Source organism: Narcine bancroftii, chromosome 5, assembly GCF_036971445.1.
Source record: "Narcine bancroftii isolate sNarBan1 chromosome 5, sNarBan1.hap1, whole genome shotgun sequence".
In the NCBI taxonomy this organism is placed as follows: Eukaryota; Metazoa; Chordata; class Chondrichthyes; order Torpediniformes; family Narcinidae; genus Narcine; species Narcine bancroftii.
The window spans coordinates 30,554,025-30,570,743 of NC_091473.1; the positions used below are offsets into that span (position 1 = coordinate 30,554,025).

The following is a 16,719-nucleotide window of genomic DNA, read 5'->3' on the forward strand; positions in this document are numbered from 1 at the left end:
GATCTATGATGGAACCAAAAATAATCCCTCGCCACATTTTAAAATAATCAGCATGAGGCAACTTAACTTTCCATTCCATGAACTTAAGGTCGCAAGTCAACTGCATTCTTGGATCTTGCAGACAGCCTACCTCTAGTTTTTGAACTGAGTATTACTTGTTTGTGAGAGCCTTATGAGAATTTTTAATCCTGCCTTTATCATGGATGAATCGTACTCAGTTCTGTTCAGTCAATGCAGATAATTGAGGTCAAAAGCACAATCCAGTTGGTGGTGCTGCTAATTAGTGTATTGTCTCACTGGACCACCACCATTCTGTAAGCATTTTGAATTATGGTTTTCGATTTAATTAAATTGTTTTTTTAGATTGCACAGGGTACAAGACAGGTACATTTTTTCAATTTTTTTTTAGATAAAGAGCCCTTGCACCCCACGAACCTGTACTGCCCAAATACACCAATTAACCAACAAACCCCACCTGTTTTAGAAGGGTGGGAGGAATCCGGGGCACCCGGAGGAAACCCATGCAGACATAGGAAAAAGGTACATACTCTTTATAGATTGCACCAGATTAGAACCTGGATCACTGGTGCTATATTAGTGTTGCACTAACTGCTACGAGTAACCATGTCACCCATTTCCCCCAAAAAAGTTGCAGAAATTTTTCTATAAATTCAGCCATAACCAGTGTCTGTAACCAAACTAACAAAAGGCCAGCTAATGCTCAAGTACACGAATATTAAACTTGGCCAAGAATCTCAGTTGTTGGAAAATAATGTAAATTTTGGATTATTAAGAACTTGCTATTTACATTATACATTTTTCAAGGACAGTTAAAAAGTTTATTCATGCAATTAATGTTTTAAAATCTTTCTTATCAATTTGTGAAGTAACATTAAATAATCAAGCCTTTTTGCTCTGTCTGTCAACAATAAGCAATGGAAAACTACAGTGAAATACACTGTATCAAAGATTTTTAATTGCACCCTTTAGCTGAATTGGTAAACACATTGCCAATTGTTTAATTGAACCATTTCTACATCAGTGAGACTAGATCCAAGCAGGATGACTCCCAAACATCTATGCTCCATTTGTTGGTCTAGATTTGAGCAGCCTGTAGCCAAATATTTCAAATCTCTCAACTATTTCAAAGCATGTAGGTGAGATCAAAGGTATAATTGAAAAGCAGCACATTGTGTTCTTCCTGGACAGTCTTAAACCTAACAGCATGAACATGATTTTTTTTTTCCTAATTTTGGGTCCCCCCCATCTCTATATGGTTTTACTGCTTCCTTCTCTTCTTTACCTGCTCCTGTTCTTACTTTGCACTCTCACTCCCCCACACCCAACCCTCGATGGTCTCTCCCTCTTCCTGTCTCTCCAATACCCCATCACCTTTTGGCCTCTCCCTTCTTTTCCTCTTAAGATACAAAATATCACCCCCCCCATTTGCAATTTGGACTCGATATAGGGCCTTGGTCCTAAACGTTGTCTGATCACACCTACCCATGGATGCTGCTTGACCAGCTCATTGTTTGCTCACGTTTCCAACATCGGCAGATTTTGTTTCCCTTTGGTTCCTACTAAGTCTCGATTTCTACTGATTCAAGCAGTTTGGACATCACAATGCCCTCAGTGGATCAGTTGGGAAGGTACAAGTTTAGCCAGCACTTCTGCAATTGGTTAAATTGGATGTCCGGTGAGAAAGGAATAGAATTTGACTTGATTTCAGAAGTCTGTACTTATCCTTAAAGAATAGCCAGCTGGTGTAAGGAAGCTCTTAGCACCTCAGTATTCTATTACAATAAAGGGTAATACATCCCTGAAAGAGAAAGGAAACAGAAAAAGGAAAAGGGCATTTACAGGGCAAAATATACAAGAAACAATCACATTTTGATAACAGCATTGAAAAGGACTCTGAAGTGTGTATTACATTTCCAAACATTTTTGTTGTAATCTTTTTTAATTGATCATTTGAATGTTTATGTCATGTTTATGACATCATCTCAATTTGCTTGATCTGTATAAGACACGAGGCTGATAGTTAAACTTTATGCAGTTTTTCTGATTATTTAAAGATTCATGATTATGGATCTAGTGAAGGACTCTTATGAATCACTCAGTTAATAGCAGAAAAATCATTTCAGAAATGTTCACTAGGCTAAAATTAAACAAAATATTCTGCTAAATTGCTGAGTGGCAATTTTTTATAGTGGATCACCAGCCTGATTTTGACCTATTGAAATCCAGGTGGATTAGTTCCACCTTCCCTTTCCCCTCTGCTTACCTCTGTCTTTTCCTCCTCTTTCCTACTTCCTGCATTTTTCTCCTATGGATAGCCTAACACCAGTCATTCCCCCCCCCCCCCACTCCAGGGAGGTGGAAAGATCCAAGGGGGCGATGAGAAAAAAGGGGCAGTCTGAATGTTTCCGGCAAACTCAGCCCCCAACGCTCATCATGCACTATCCGTCAGGTGAGGAGTGGGTGGGGGTGACTGCCGGGACAGTGACTGCCTGGGATGGTGATGGCCAGGGACGGTGACCACTCAGGATGGTGACCACTCGGGGCAAGCCTACAAAGAACTTACAATTTTTGTTGCAGAATTAAATAACAGCAAATAAAAGGAAATATAGGCAATATAGTGAAGCTATGAAGACAATGTAATTACAGGTGAGATGTAAATTTACCCTTTCATATTGCTAAATACATTGGTTTACTCAAAGTTTTATTTGTGAAATATATACGCTTGCTTATAGTGTTAGATTAGTTTTGTTTTAAATTTTCTGTAAACCTAATACCAAGAAAGAGGTGTGTGTGTGTGTGTGTGTGTGTGGGTGGGTGGGTGGGTGGGTGGGTGGGTGGGTGGGTGGGTGGGTGGGGGGGAGTTGTTGGTGTGGGTGTTAAGGGGTCAGCTGCTCCAAAAAAGTTCAGGAACCACTGCCTTAAGTCGACTAACACAAACATTTGAGATTTTTCATTTTAGATAATCCCCACCCTCATCTGATCCACTATTTTAATCTCCTGTTTACTTACTCTTGTTCTCATTTTTTTTCCTCTAACTTTTCTTCCTTTCTGAATATATTTTTTTCCTCCACTTGACTCCAGCTTTCACAATAACTGTCCTGTTGACTCTGGGCTTCTCTCCCAGCTTCCTTCTCCTTTTTTAAATGTAATTTAGTCTTGAAGAAGAGTTTCAATTCAAAATATTGAGAACATTTCCACCCAAGGATGCTATCTGACCTACTGAGTTCCTCCAGAAATTCTTTGTCTGCTCTCTCTTCTCCTCTTTTCACTTTCTTCTTGCTCCCCCTCTTTCCTCCTCCCCTCACCTTGCCCTTTTTCCTTGCGTTTCACTTCTCCATATTTCACCTCACCATTCTATCCACCTGAAACTCTTCTCCCATCAGAAGATAAGCATTTAAATGAGCTTTTTCCAACTGTAAATCCTGCTCTGCCAGTCAATGTCATAGCTGTTCTGTGACCCTTTTCACTCTCATATATAATGGGATCAACTCACTTTTATTTAAAGACTAGTTCTCACTAATGTCTAACTTTCAATGAAGGAATCATGAAAATCATTTAGCAAGTTTATTCTTATTTGTCCAGGGAATATATTAAAGATTATGGGTATGATCAACAGTTGGTAAATTAGATGACCCCAAAATAATACCCAACTTAAGGTGATGCATTGCTCAGAGGTTTTAAAATGGGTCACAGTCAGGTTTGCGGATGATACAAAGATTGGTGGTGTTGTGGACAGTGAGGAAGATTACCGTAGATTAAAAGGTGATTTAGGAAGGCTGGAGGTGTGGGCTGAGAAATGGCTGATGGAATTTAATACAGATAAGTGTGAGGTGTTACATTTTGGAAAGGCAAATCTAAATAGGTCATATGCGTTAAATGGTAGGCTATTGAGATGTGCAGAGCAACAAAGGGATTTAGGAGTGATGGTAAATAGTACCCTCAAGGCTGATACTCAGGTAGATGGTGTGGTGAAGAAGGCATTTGGAATGTTGGCCTTCATAAATCGGAATATTGAATTCAAGAGTAGGGAGGTTATGATGAAATTGTACAAGGCATTGTTGAGGCCAAATTTGGAGTACTGTGTACAGTTTTGGTCACCAAATTATAGGAAAGATATAAACAAAATAGAGAGAGTACAGAGAAGGTTCACAAGAATCTTGACAGGATTTCAAGGTTTGAGTTACAGAGAAAGGTTGTACAGACTAGGGCTTTTTTTCTCTGGAGCGTAGAAGATTGAGGGGGGACCTGATAGAGGTGTTTAAGATTTTAAAAGGGACAGACAGAGTAAATGTGGATAGGCTTTTTCAGTTAAGAGTGGGGGAGATTCAAACTAGAGGGCATGGTTTAAGATTGAAGGGGGAAAATTATAAAGGGAACAAGAGGGGAAATTTCTTTACACAAAGGGTGGTAGGGATGTGGAATGAGCTTCCGGCAGACGTAGTTGAGGCGGGATCATTGGTTACATTTAAGGAAAGACTGGATAGTTACATGGAGAGGAGAGGACTGGAGGGCTATGGACTGCGTGCTGGTCAGTGGGACAAGGAGGGTGGGAATTTGTTACGGCATGGACTAGTAGGGCCAAACTGGCCTGTTCTATACTCTAAGTGGTTATATGGTTATATGGTTATCTTATTCAACAAAATGCATGATAACAAAAGGGGTTTTAAATAAAAATACAGTGTAGTTCTTTTTTTGGTGAAAACAAAATGTCTACCCAAGTAATACTGTCTTTGATTAGATTTGCAACATTTTAACATTTTATATGTGAAAAATTGCAGATATTGTGAGCTTATTGTGTCATAGTCAAGAAATCTAGGACGTGTGTGGCCTGGCTGTACATTGGAAGTGACAGTGTATCTCCTTAACCCATCAGGTTATTGGTTGGGAAATCAGCCGTTCAAGGACGATGAAGGACTTGTAAACTTCATTGAGTGAACTAATTGCCAAATCAGTTCCAGAGATAGAGAGGCAAAGATTGGATTGAGAGAGAGGAGAGGAAAAAAAAGACTGAGTATCCCAACAATGATAAAAACCTGAAGAAATTAAACTTTATCCCTGAGGTAGCTAATTTTCAAAACAGAAAGATTAACAAGTACACCTCACCTGGTTTAACTTCTTAAACAGAAATAAAAATGGTGTAACCAATGGCGCACAGGCAGTGTATTACTGCACAGAATAGCATCACACCATTCAATAGTCTCATTTGAGTTAGATGACAAATGCCATTTCCATAAAACTACCAGAACAACTTGAGCAGAAACTTTTGGATATATAGCACTTTCTACACATCAGCCTGTCACACGTGTACCTGCTGTGCCATAAATATCAATGAGGCCTTAAATGTTCCATTTTTACTTTGACAGGAAGGCTTTTTTAATTACAGGAGGTAGCTAAGCATACCTCAGAAATTTTGCAGAATAGAAAGCAGATAATTTAATCATCTGTAATATTAAGGCTTTTTTTTTCCCTCCAGAAATGCAGCCTGATCTGCTCTATATGCCCGTTAGCGCCCCAGTTACTTGACAGTTAGAAAGGATCTGGCCCCGGTCAACCTCGTCGGAATCAAACCAGGTCACTGACCTACCTCAGAGGGAGTCAGGGAACCCAGTTAAACTTACCTAGGTCGCATCCACAGGTGATCTGAAGACAAAATGGCTGACCTGCTTATTCCGGTGACGTCAACGCTTGTGTGCATGCGTCACCAGGCAGCCAGCATCCGAACACCCAGCAGTACTTCTGGTGAGTACATGACACATCATTGTGGGGGCAGGATCCCCCTTAATCACTGGGTTGGCGATTTAATGGATAGATCCCCCTTGCCCCAGTAATTGCACCCAGGTCCCAGGAAGGCTACCCATGTGCTGCAGTTTAAAAAAAGGCATTCTCCTTTTGGTTTCCGGTCCTATCAACATCTCTACTGTGAATTTCACAGCTTTAGCATTGTTTTTTTTCTTGCTTTAGCCCCAATCCTTTTTAACTCAGGGATTGTAAACAGTGGGATTACCATGGCAACTCCTGTAACCAACTCCTTCTGGAGATATTCTATTTCCCCCATCTATCCCTTCTCCTTTGTTCTCCACAATTTAAAATGAACTCTTCTCATTTTCTCAGTTCTGATTAAACATTTCTGACACTGGTTTCTCTCTCCCCAGATGCTGCCTTACCTTTACAATTCTTGAAAATTAATTCATATTTAAGCAATGAATATTATGGAAAGATGTTTTGTGTACTCTACTCTTTATTCTGTCCTACAAATTATTGTTCAGTGATTGCCTAACAGGATGATTGGATGACATGAATTACCTGCATATCTCCGTTGTAGAAACTGCAACCAAGATCTGGAAAACTTTTTCAGCTTCTGTCTGTGTTAGTTGAAAAACACTTGTCTCTGGCCAAAATATGCAGTTCTATTACCTTAACCTATTAACCACTGGCAGCTTAAACATGTATTTATTTATATTAGATCTGTGCAACATGGTATTTACTGTTTTACATGTCTTTGGCTTGGCTTCGTGGACGAAGATTTATGGAAGGGTAAATGTCCACGTCAGCTGCAGGCTCGATTGTGGCTGACAAGTCCGATGCGGGACAGGCAGACACAGTTGCAGCGGTTGCAGGGGAAAATTGGTGGGTTGGGGTTGGGTGTTGGGTTTTTCCTCCTTTGTCTTTTGTCAGTGAGGTGGGCTCTGCGGTCTTCTTCAAAGGAGGTTGCTGCAAAAGAGAAATATCAAGGATAAGTTTCTGTTAAAATCAGAAAAAATATGATGATTATTCTTTAATAAAGTTTTGGGAAATTTTCTTTAGTGGTGGTGCAATAACGGTTTGTAGCTTGACTTTCAGTGGAATAACTCTTAGATATATACATGTTTGCAACAAAAAGGAAAGATAAAAGGCAGTCTGTAATTTGTATTGTTTAAATACCTTTAAGTGTGAGCTTTCAGAATGTTAATTGTCTGCAAATAGCTTATATTATTTGCATAAACTGAATGAAACAAAGCTTTGTGTTCTCAGATCTTTTCATTATTATCAGACCTCTTCAATTCTTGGCAAAATCATGTGCCCATCAACTGATTAGGTAATAGGGCACCATTTGAGCAGCAAGCCTTCTACTTCCTGCTCTTATTGTGTGAAAAGTATTGATTGACATAAGAGCCCTCGAAGGCATCATACACCTGAAAAATATTCATAATTCTCCATACAGTCCTTTATTAGCCTAGTTTAATTGATTGGAGAAGGTAGGGATGAGAGTTGGAGAGATTTAAAAAAAAGATTCCCTGTGCATTAAGACAAATTACTGGAGTATAGCTATTCTGCAATTAAAGCATCTTAGATACAGCCATGTTCAATTTACTTTGTTTTATTAACAGAGCAGTCCCTTTTTTTTTCTGAAGGTAGAATCAGAGGTCGATTTTGCTGCACAGTTTCTTAAAGCAATCATAAAATGCTCATATATTTTACCATTTTCCTTTAATCTGGTGCAAGTTGTCTTTTACTAAACCATCCTGCAGTAATGATGTCACAAATGAGTGCAATACTTCCCTGTGACAGAACACATCATTGACCACTGCATTGCGACACTAGAATGTTTGTGAAAATGGCAAGAAATGCCCGAAGCTCTTACAGAGATCATAAACTTTTTAACTGTCAAACTCTGTATGTGAGTTACATTATATAACTTATGTAATTATATAAGATAGTAGGGCACCCTAAAGTTGATAACTAAATCTCAGTGTTCAGATGACCTCTATATCTTCACAGTCATGGTTCATAATATCACCTGAACCCCTTGATTAGGTTATATCTTTGTAATGCACTGTGAAGTTTCCATTATTCTAGAGGCTTACTGTTTATCAGATTTTCTACTGTAAAAAGATTTGAAACTTGTCAAGCTCTCATCATCTTTCATCATTGAGCTGGTTCAGAATTTGACATGATTTTGCCATTGATCGTACCACTGACACCTCAGCAGAAAGAGCAATAGCAGAAGATCTGGACCCAGTGCAATTCACCTATCATAACAATCGCTCCACAGCAGATGCAATATTGCTGTCTCCACTCAGTTCTGGATCACCTTGAAAATAGCAATTCATATATACGGCTGCTCTTCATCAGTTACAGTTCAGCCTTCAATACCATTATTCCCTCAGTACTGGTCAAGAAGCTACAAACTCTGGGCCTTGACTGGATCCTTGACTTTCTCATTGGAAGACCACAGTCAGTACGAATTAGAAGCAACGTCCCCTCCTCACTGATTATCAACACAGGTGCACCCTAAGGATGCATGCATAGCCCACTGCTCTACTCGTTATACACCCATGACTGTGTGGCCAGGCACAATTCCAATGCTATCTACAACTTTGCCGATGACACCACAGTTTTTGACAGAATCAAAAGCGTACAGGAGGGAGATAGATCAGTTCTTTGAGTGGTGTAACATCAACAACCTTGCGCTCAACGTTAGCTAAACCGAGGAGATGATTGTGGACTTCAGGAGGGAGTCGGGAATATGTCCCAGTCCTCATCAAGGGGTCAGTAGTAGAGAGGGTCAAGAACTTCAAATTACTGGGAGTTAACATCTCTGAGGATCTGTCCTAGAGCCTCCATGTTGATACAATCATAAAGAAGGCTTGCCAGCGGCTATACTTTGTGAGGTGCTTGAGGAAATTTGATATGTCACCGAAGACTCAAAAACTTCTACAGGTGTACCGTGGAGAGCATTCTGGCTGGTTGCATCACTGCCTGGTATTGAAGGTGCCAACTCTCAGGACAAGAATAAACTCCAGAAGGTTATTAACTCAGCCTGCGACATCACAGGCACCAGCCTTCACTCCATCGAGGACATCTACATGAGACAGTGCCTTGAACAAAGTAACCAAATTTATGGTTAAATCGATGCAGAAAATGCAACTTTTGGATATATGGAGGAGACAACACCCAAAGGAGAAGGAATACTCATATTATTTGGGAAGACATAAAACATACTCAAGGGTAGACCAGTTCCTGTTGTCAGCTCACATCCAAGGGAGAGTTAGGAAAACGGAATATAAAGCTAGATTGTTATCCGATCACTCACCTCTGTTATTAGCAATAGAGCTGGAGGACATCCCACCGAGAACGTATAGATGGAGATTAAACTTCATGCTACTTAAAAGACAGGATTTTAGAGAATTAATTGAGCGACAAATTAAAATGTACTTTGAAATAAATAGGGAATCAGTGGAAGATAAATTTATACTATGGGATGCAATGAAAGCGTTCATCAGAGGGCAGATAATAAGTTAGTAACTAAGATGATGATGAACTACAATCGGGAAATAGAACAGCTGGAAAGGGAAATAGCAAGTACAGAAAAAGAATTAGCAATAAGGGAAGATACAACAAAAAGAAGAGAACTGGCGGACAAAAAAATATGTAACACTATAAACATACAAGGTGGAGAAGAACATAATGAAGACAAAACAGCAGTATTATGAGCTAGGAGAAAAAATGCACAAAATACTAGCTTGGCAGCTTAAGACAGAACAAACTAAAAGAACAATATTGGCATCAAGGAAAAAGGACAAACAAATTACATATAACCCAACAGAGATCAATGAAAACTTCAAGGAATTCTATGAGCAACTATACTGAACTGAGAACGAATGGAAAGAAGACAAAATAGATGAGTTTCCAGCTAAAATTGAACTACCGAAATTGCAAGAAGAGGAACAAAATAAATTAATAAAATCATTTGAAATAGAGGAAATACAGGATATATTAAAAAAAAACTACCGAACAATAAAACGCTGGGTGAGGATGGACTCCAAATAGAATTCAATAAAACATTTAAAGACTTATTAATTCCTCCTCTCCTGGAAGTAATGAACCAGATTGAAGAAACACAAAACATGCCAGATTCATGCAAAACAGCAATAATTACAGTAATACCAAAGACGGGGAAAGATCCACTAACACCAGCATCGTATAGACCAATATCTCTACTTAACACAGATAGCTAAACTATTAGCAAACAGATTGGCCCACTGTGTACCAAAAATAGTAAAACTAGATCAAACTGGATTTATTAAGAAAAGACAAACAACGGACAATATCTGTAAGTTCATTAACTTAATCCATGCACTACAAGGAAACAAGACGCCAACAGTGGCAGTTGCCTTAGACGCAGAGAAAGCCTTTGACAGAGTAGAATGGAATCATTTAATCAAAGTACTAAAGAGGTTCAACCTACCAGAGAAATATATTAATTGGATTAAAGCGTTATATAAGGGACCATTGGCGAAGGTGACAGTAAATGGATATATATCAAGCCAATTTAAATTAAGCAGATCAACTAGGCAGGGATGTCCACTATCTCCCTCACTGTTTGCGTTAGCTATAGAACCACTGGCAGAACTGATAAGAACAGAAAATAAAATAAGAGGGATAAAAATAAAAGAGAAGGAATATAAAATCAGTCTATTTGCAGATGACAACATAGTATACTTAACAGAACCAGAAATATCAATAAAAGAATTACATAAGAAATTGAAGGAATATGGAGAAGTATCGGGGTACAAGATCAACACAAATAAAAGTGAAGCAATGCCAATGAATAATGCGGATTTCACAAAATTTAAGAAAGAATCTCCATTTAGATTGCAAACACAAGCAATTTGATACTTGAGGTATACAACTAGATAATAATCTAGGCCATCTATACAAACTAAATTATCAGCCATTAATGAAGAAATTACAAGATGACTTAGAACATTGGAAAGACTTACCACTAACACTGATAGGAAGGGTAAATTGCATTAAAATTAATATCTTCCCAAGGATACAATACCTATTTTAATCGTTACCAATTCACCTATCTGAGAAATTCTTCAAGGAGTTAAAGAAAATAATAAGGAAATTCTTATGGAAAGGGGGGAAACCGAGGATAGCGCTAGATAAATGAACAGAATGGTACAAACAAGGGGGCTTACAGCTACCAAACTTTAAGAATTATTATAGAGCAGCACAATTAAGATACCTAATCAGATTTTTATCAAACAAGGGAAAAACCAGATTGGACCAGATTAGAGCTAGATAAAATAGGGGAGAAGGTACCTGTACGTATACTATATAAGTGGGATGAAAAGCTGGTGCAACATAGGAATTCACCAGTACTGCACCATCTGCTCAACATTTGGAAGAAGATTCACGTAGAAAGGAAAAAAACAAATTATCAACTACCAAAATTAATATTGACACAAAATCAACTAATCCCTTTCAGAATAGATAACCTTTCCTTGAGAGAATGGGAGAGAAAAGGGATCAAAAGAATAGAAAATTGTTTTTCAGGAAATAAATTATTATCTTTTGAACAAATGAAGGACAAATATGGTGTAACTCATGGTACAATGTTTGCATACCACCAACTGAAAACCTACTTGAAGGACAAATTGGGAAGCAGGTTACCAGAAGAAAGCAATTTTGAATATGTGATTACAGACACAATGATAATTAAAGGATTTATAACAAACATGTACATCAAACTGCAAGAGAAAGAGAACGAGGAAACAAGCTGTAAACCCAAACAAAAATGGGAACAAGATCTAAACATAAAGATAAAGAATGAAACATGGGGAAAGCTATGCTCCAGAACTATGAGAAATACAATAAACACGAGGTTCCGCATGATACAATATAATTGGTTACACAGGCTATACACCACGCCCCAAAAGTTAAATAAATGGGACCCAACAGTATCAGACAGATGTTTTCGTTGTAAGAAGGAAATTTGGGCATGTGAGAAAGTGGAAAAATTTTGGGAAGATCTAAACCAGGTATTAAATAAAATCACAAAAAGCAACATACCAAAAAATCTCAGAGATCTTTCTTCTAAGAAGTAAAGAACTTGGACTCAATTTGGATGGAGCACAAAAAAAGATTTATTATGATAGCCTTAGCAGTAGCAAAAAAAAATGTATTATGTCAACCTAGAAATTAGATAGCCTGAGAATCTAGCAATGGTACGTAGAAATGAATAAATGTATTCCATTGGAAAAAAATAGCATACAATTTAAGAAATAACATCACAGTATTCGAACAAATTTAGGAACCGTACATGGAACACAACAGAGAAGTCCTACCGCGGACCTCCACCGCCTAAAATGACAGAAGGAGAAAAAGACGAAATTAACTGACCCAGTGTGTAAAAGTAGAAGACACAAATTTCTTGTTTATTTTCATTGTGTGATGACATTGTTTAATGGGTTTAATGTATCATGTAGGTTGAACGTTGAGTGGGTGGGGAAGGTGGGGGGTGAAGGAGGGAGGGAAGGGAGGGGGGAAAAAGGGGAGAAAATGACACTGTATATTCAAGAGGGAAATGTTTGTGTGTATTTTAGTTAGTATGGGTTCATAGTGTGAAAAATTTAAAAAAAATTAATAAAAGACAGTGCCTTGAAAAAGCAGCCTCTATCTTTACAAACCCCCACCAGCCAGGCCATGCGCTCTGCACTCTGCTACCCTTGGGAAAAAGGTACTCAGCCGCACAAGGACAGCTTCTTCCCCGCTGTCATCAGATTTCTGAATAATCAATAAACCAAAGACACTGCCTTACTTTTCATGTACTACTTTTTAAAAATTTGTTATATATTATTGTTCTAAGATGGTTATAATACGAATGTTTGCACAGTGATGCTGCCTCAAGACACTGAATTTTGTGATTTGTTCATGTCAATAAATTCTGAAGTTTTAAAGGTAGCATTTTGGAGGCAATATGTAGGCATGTTTGAAGAGCTTTGCAATTGGACTTCTGTAAAATATTAATTCAACCAAACAGAGAACAGGTTTTGAAATGTTTCAGCATTCATGTGTTGTGTGTAATTGAGAAGATCAGCACCTGATGTGGAAAAAAAAATCAGCTGCTTTTGATCAGGATTTCTGTTTGCTTAGTTTATTTGCAATTGTGGGAGAAAAATAGTTTACTGCCTTTACTAATGTTGTTGAAATACAAAGTAGCATTGTATTCCTTGGTTTGCATTTAACAAACAACCCTTCTGCAAATATTTATTTTGGTAACACTGACAAAAGAATGTTGTTTACTTTTTTTTAAAAAGTATAATGCTGTTGTTATTAGCTTTGTTCAGAGTCCGAACAAGATAGATAAAGAGTTCCACTAGCCTCAAAGTTGGTATTCTGTAACATGTATTTTCTCCCATGTAGTCAACTGTGAACCATTTGATTATCAGCTAATGATTAGACATGTATGTCAGGCAACATTTCAACACTGAATTATTTTATGTGAGGCAGTATTTGGGCAGAAAATTTGCTGACGTGGAGGGTTTGCTTGTGGGTGTGTAGAGCTCGTCGAAAGAATCAAAGACGTGTGGATCCAAACCAAGGCTTTTATTAGCAAAAGACAGTAGTTCTTCACAGGTGGCCGACCAGTCCGGAATGATCCGACCTGGCTAGGGACACAACCCTTTAAGGCCCAGACAATAGGCGTGGCTTAGCTCTCAGCCAATCGCTGTAAGCACAGTCTAGATACAGTAACTATATACACTATGTACATTGGTGATAGATCTATACTCTCACAGGGTGTGCTTGAGCAGGAAAGATGTTCTGTTAAATCTTGTGCAGAAGATCTAGCAGAATCAGCTGTAGATCTGTTAAATGTGCTGTTACACCTCAATCAGAAGGATGTAGGTTCAACTCCAGCTTTGGAGATTTGAGTACAGTAAAAATTAAGCTGGTGGTTAATTGAAAAACTTTTCAACAAAGGAGGTAATTGTAAAATATTCCACAGCATTGTCTTAAAGAAGAACTCAGGAGTTCTGACCAAATAACGAGAAGCTGGAGGAGCTCAGCAGGTCAGTCAACATTCGTGGGTAGAAATGGGCAGACAAAATTTTGGATTGGGACCTTTTGTGTTTCTTTGTGTCTTGGCAGTGTTCACTATCTTCAGTCACTATCATCAAGAATATTGCTCTTTATGGGAGTTTACTGCTTGAAAATTCCCCTGCCACGTTTTACATTATAACAGTAACTACATTGGCTGTAAAGTGTTTGGCACATCCTGATGATGTGAAAGGCACTATATAAGCACAAGTCCATGCTGATCCTTCATGTTCCATAGATTAATATCATTCTTCTTTTGACTAATGAACAACATAGTTAATCAAATGGTCCTATGGCTCCTCTTTTCATCTCATCTCTAATCTCAGATATTTGTGATACAAGCCGGATTCTTCAGACTTTTCTGTTTTATCTATGAATATGAGTGCCCAGGACTACCCAAAACTGTAACAGAAGCACTTGTTGTGGTATATTTGTAGGTATGAGAGATGGGTGGGGAGAATGGAGAAAGAAAACTATTATAAATTGAAGACTCCCAGGACTGGCCTATACCTTCACACAATTTAAGGGAACAGTTGCTAAATGTAGCTGTTACTCAAAACATTTCTTGCATTTGTGATGCAAATTTTGAGAAATGAATTGGCAGGAGCATGGGGACACCACCTCCTGCAGATCCCCTCTGTGTCATGCACCAATCAGAACTGGAATTGCCATTGTTCATCTTTGTCCATGTCCTTGGATTTCCTACCTTGGCTCACCATTGCTTTGTCTCAGCATTTGTGTGCAGGCATCCTTGCCTTTGACTGCAACTTACACCTGAGCTTACCCCTGATCTGAGAATAAGTCTTACATTTTGCCCTAAAATCTACCAGCATTTCTAAGATGACTTACTTTAAATGTGAAGTAATCTGCATAAATGCATTTATGGTAAATAATATTTGATGTTATCCTGTAACAAATTTATCAGGCAAATTCTCAATTTTTCCTTTTGCTAACAATACTTCACAAGTGGTATGTGGCATTGTGGCTACGAGTGGGAGGGGGATGTTTAGTTTGGGGGAATGGTATGACATTTGCTGCAGCTGCCCACCATTGAAAGCAGACTTTTTTTTAACTCAAAAGCTTTCATATGGATGATCCAGGTCTGCTAAAATGACCCATCTGTAGTCAGAATCCTTGCACTATTTTTTGACTTTTGACTATTAGAGATGGCTCTCGGATTTCATCATCTGTTGGACAGCAATGAAGTGTATGAAACAAGTCAGCAACTCTGAATCCATCTGTTGTTATTATTTTCCACGGATAATTGGCTTCAACAATGGAATGCCTATATTCCTCGTCTTTGAAATAGAACACTGTTTATTTTTGAGAGGTCCTTCTCTTTTCCTGCTTCTTGTAAGTAAAACTCGCATGAAAATTACATCCTTGACTGTACATTACTATGTGTCAGTCAGTATCCAGAGTTTTGCAGCTGATTTTCTTCAGGGCTGTGCCTCTGTTTTGTTTGTATCAGTCTCAGCAGGCTGGTTTCTCCAGACTACTTAGAAACACTGGCTGGAATGTAGCATTCGCATGTCTGTCTTTGAGCTGTTCAGGAAACAATTTTTATTATGTATTGATAAAATTTAAGGGATGCATTAGCAAGGAGAGTGTTAGGACTCGATCAAAGAGTCGGGGTAGAATGTCAGACAAGGAAAACTTCGCACACAACTGCCCGAGGAAAGAATTTACATTAAGGATATTGACAAAAATACCAGTGGCTTTTCACCTCAGACCAGGACAGGTAGATGGCTCAGCGAGCAGCTGACTCGAGCCAGTTGCTCATTTGCTGGCTGTTAGGGGCCTCTTCCTGATTATTGAATCTAGAGCAAGACAGTGGCTTTTGTAGTGTTTAGATCAGTCCTTCATCGATTGGAGTTCTTGTTGAATATTGAAAGAGTTCATTTTAAAAGCTCAGTAGGCTTTTTAGTCCTTGGAGATTACAGGACAATCATTTTTTTTTACTCCTTATTTAATGCAGTGACATTTCAGTGCATGTCTTTGTTTGGAGAAACTGAAATATATTCATCAGTTTAAAACTACTAACAGACTGCAGTTTCTGAAGGATGCTTGAGAAGTTCTGTGAAGTTTATAGTCTTAGTAAATAAGAGTACAGTGTGCACTTGCAATGCAGGTGGCTTTGAGGAATTGCTCAATGCTTACGTCCAGTGTATTTATTAAGTGTTATATTTGTAGCTGTTAAAATATTCATGGGAAAACTAAGCTGATCTATTAATTTTCCATTGTATTGTCTTGTTTTACTATCATTTGCACAGAGGACTTTTTGACATTTTGTATCATGGAGACACAAGAAGGCAGATGCTAGAATATGGAGTTTAAAAAAAAACTGCTGGGGAAACCCAGTGGGTTAGATAGCATCTGTGGAGGGAAAGAGATACTCCACGTTTTGGGTTGAGAGCCTGCATCAGGATTATTTGTATCTTTGATAAAGACCCTTTGACTCTATTTGAAAATGATTATATAGAACAATCTCAGGCAGTTATATACACCACTTAATATTGTCTTGTGACTATGCTTCTTTAGCAGAATGACTGTAGTGTAACATGAAGGTTCTCTTACTTGGAAATGGAATCTGCTTCTCATTGATATTAATAGCACACTAGAGATGTTAGTCTGTGATGCAGTGAGTAGCAGGACTACAGTCTGGAAACCTAATATTGTAGAAGAGAGCTGACAGAGCTGTTGCCCTATTGTTGGGGAGACCATCATCCATAAAAATAGTCGTTACATAATGGCAGAGTAGGTTATCAGCTTTGTGTAGAGCATTTTGCCCTGTTTACATCAGCTCTCCTTTTCTGGAAGGGGTCTCAA

The 16,719-nt window shown here is 38.4% G+C and overlaps 1 protein-coding gene across 20 annotated transcripts in view; it reads left to right on the forward strand.

The window, feature by feature from the left end:
* The window catches only part of foxp1b (forkhead box P1b), a 577,308-nt gene that overhangs the window by 185,324 nt on the left and 375,265 nt on the right, over nt 1–16,719 (forward strand). Inside the window, exon 1 of one of the 20 annotated variants that reach the window (XM_069937051.1) lies at nt 7,649–7,678. The exons of 18 other annotated variants lie outside the window; for them this stretch is intronic. The gene's annotated coding sequence lies outside the window, so the exon portion shown is untranslated. Of the gene's footprint in view, nt 1–7,648; nt 7,679–13,839; nt 13,863–16,719 lie in introns of those variants that run through there. One more of the 20 variants, XM_069937052.1, reaches the window with a different exon arrangement.